Source organism: Quercus suber, unplaced genomic scaffold, assembly GCF_002906115.3.
Source record: "Quercus suber isolate HL8 unplaced genomic scaffold, Cork oak 2.0 scaffold_75, whole genome shotgun sequence".
NCBI classification, from domain to species: Eukaryota; Viridiplantae; Streptophyta; class Magnoliopsida; order Fagales; family Fagaceae; genus Quercus; species Quercus suber.
Window position 1 is genome coordinate 1,328,872 of NW_027069540.1, and position 2,883 is coordinate 1,331,754.

At 33.7% G+C, this 2,883-nt stretch overlaps 1 long non-coding RNA gene across 1 annotated transcript; it reads right to left on the minus strand.

Moving 5' to 3' along the window:
• Nucleotides 1-557: 557 nt before the first annotated feature.
• On the minus strand, nt 558-1,337 carry LOC136067516 (uncharacterized). Its single transcript, XR_010628969.1, has 3 exons — nt 1,235-1,337; nt 1,071-1,148; nt 558-695 (listed from the first exon to the last, which is right to left on the minus strand). It is a non-coding gene; the product is annotated as an uncharacterized LOC136067516 (long non-coding RNA).
• Nucleotides 1,338-2,883: the final 1,546 nt, after the last annotated feature.

Genomic DNA, 2,883 nt, shown 5'->3' on the forward strand with positions numbered 1-2,883 from the left:
AACATCACATGTGACAGTTCTTTTCTCACATTTGATGGATCCCTTACTTTTTTTTCTCACATTTGACAGTTTCATCCTCACATTATGCAGTTCCAACATCAAATGTGACAGTTCTTTTCTCACATTTGATTGTTCCCTTACTTTTTTTCTCACATTTGACAGTTTCATCCTCACATTATGTGGTTCCAACATCACATATGACAGTTCTTTTGTCACATTGGATGGTTCCCTTACCTTTTTCTCACACTTGACAGTTTCATTCTCACATTGTGCAGTTCTAATATCACATATGACAGTTCTTTTGTCACATTGGGTGATTCCCTTACTTTTTTCTCACACTTGACGGTTCCATCATCACATTGTGCAGTTCCAACATCACATGTGACAATTATTTTCTCACATTTGGTGGTTCTCTTACTTGTTTTTCTCACATCCGACCATTTTGTAAAGTATTTCAGTGGCTGCCAAGATTATGTAATCATCGGATGGTGGATTTTATAGGTCCTATGTGCAACAAACCAGCCCTACCAAATAGATCAACCATGCAAGAGTGATGCTCCAGTTGAGGACTTATACCATAAACACAAGGCATTTTTTCAAACAGCCTCTAGATCAACCATACCATGTTCCAACAATTTGCCAATAACCAGTGCACCATCAAAACCAGTATTTGAGGCTATTGTGAATGCAGGTGCCTAAAGCAAATCAAAATGCTCACTGTCAGTATTTAACTGCAAATAAACACCAAGGTAGATGCTGGCTGAGGAAATTCAACAAATAAAACCTTGAAAATGAAGTTTTGTGAGTAAAGTTGAGTTGAATTTGAGTATTAAAAATAAAAACTAAAAAGCCAATGGGACAACCAAAAAAACCAAAGGTAAGAGCTTTATACCACTATAGGGAGGTCATCAGAATTGTGATTTCACCCATGCATGTAGCACTAAGTGCATTTCTAATGTGTCAAAATTATTGATCAAAAAAATTGGCAAACAATTCATCCAATTGAATAGCAAACTGAATAAAAATTTTAAAAATAAATAAGGAATTAAAGAGAAAAGCCAGACGCATACCTCTGCACATCTTTCTTCAATCAGCTTCTTATCCCCACCCCCTTGTAGAATTATTGTGTCATCAAGAGAGACAGACACCTGTTATTTTATTTTACTTTTTTGAAGTTAGTTGTGTCCCAAAGAAATTCAAATATCCATTGCCCACTCTGCACAAAAACATAAACCTTTTTTGCAGTTCCAAGCATTTCAAATTGAACTTTGTCAAGGGTTAAACCACGGTCTTCAGTGATAACCTGCACAATAAAGGTCTTAGCATAAAAAGAAAAATATAAAAGAGAAAAGGTATCATTTGATAGAAGTCTAGCATTGCTTTTAAGAGTCACATGTAATTTTGAAGATAGGCCCAGAATTATTCCAGAGCTTGAATTCTATACATTATTTTGTTTACTCCATGTGGAAATATCTCAAGATCGAGAACTCTTGATTAATAACTCTTTAACTTCTTGGGCACACCATTTGTGTGTCCCAATATAAAAGTTTCTCTTTTTTATTTCTTGATTTATGGGAGGAAAAAAAAAAAAAAAAAAACCTTAAGAAAACCTTTCATAATACAGAAATATGAAGTCATTTAACTACTTAGAAAAACTCTTTTTTTTTTTTGGGGGGGGGGGTGGCGGCAGTGGATGCAATAATGTAGCTCTGCCCCCAGATGTTTCAGTTTTGATTTTGCTTCTTGTCAAAGGGCATACATGTACTTCAACTATCTATATAGCTCAAGCATGAAGAGCACACAACCGCGGAACATCATATTGCTACCAATAATTGTGTGGCCCTCTTGAGAAAAATATTTCAATGTCCAAGGACGTATGAATTACTAGAAATACATATACTATCTCATAAGGATTTCAATATCATTGCAATTCATTAATGGTCCCTATATAGATATAAAACTAACAGTACTAGTCCTGGAATACAGAATTAGAATATCAAAATAAAAGCAGAACTAGAACAGAAAATTTCTAACCATTAAGCCACATGTGGGTGTGCCGACGAGTGGATTGGATGAGAAGAAGCGCCTTCGATTTGAGGTTGTGGGTGCGCCGGGCTCTGAGGGTTTTGTGGTATCAACTGTCTAATTTGAGGATTTTGTTTATAGAGAGGCAAACAGAGCAACGAGCTAGAAAGGCAGAGAAGCAAACGTGATACGGGAGAAAGGGCTGAAGCGTGATGAATGTTTTAGTTTTTTTGTTTATATAATAAAACCTGTTTAACCGGTAACCCAAAACCCTTAAAATTATATCAACGGACAAGATCTAAACTACAATAAATCAACGGCTCAGATATATGTGGGTACCGTACCCCCTTTTTGGGAGGGGTACGGTAGAATGACCCCACTTACCAAATAGGCCCTTAGGTTTCCGAATTAAATTTAATCATGTGTTTGTATTTATTAATAAACTGCATTGTTAAATTTAATTATCATTAAAAGAGAAACACTATATTTATTATTTATCATATTAGTCCATATAACTCAATGGTTGAATTCAATTAAATAACCTAAGATAAAGCACTTAAGGATTTGTACTATAGTTTTGTCAATTTCAAAATTTTCGGTTTTTTTTTTTTTTTTCTTTCTAACTTGGGTGTTCAGAGCTTTTCAAGCTACTAATTATTTATTTTTTCAAAATTATAAATGAGCATTTTTTTTTTGAAGATATAAATGAGCAATATTACATATATATATATATGAAAAACTACTGAAAATTTCACACGCACTCACATATTCCACTCAACTCACTTTATCAAACTCATACTCATATATATATATATATATTTTTAAAAATTTAAAATATTTTTTTAGGTATAAAAACAT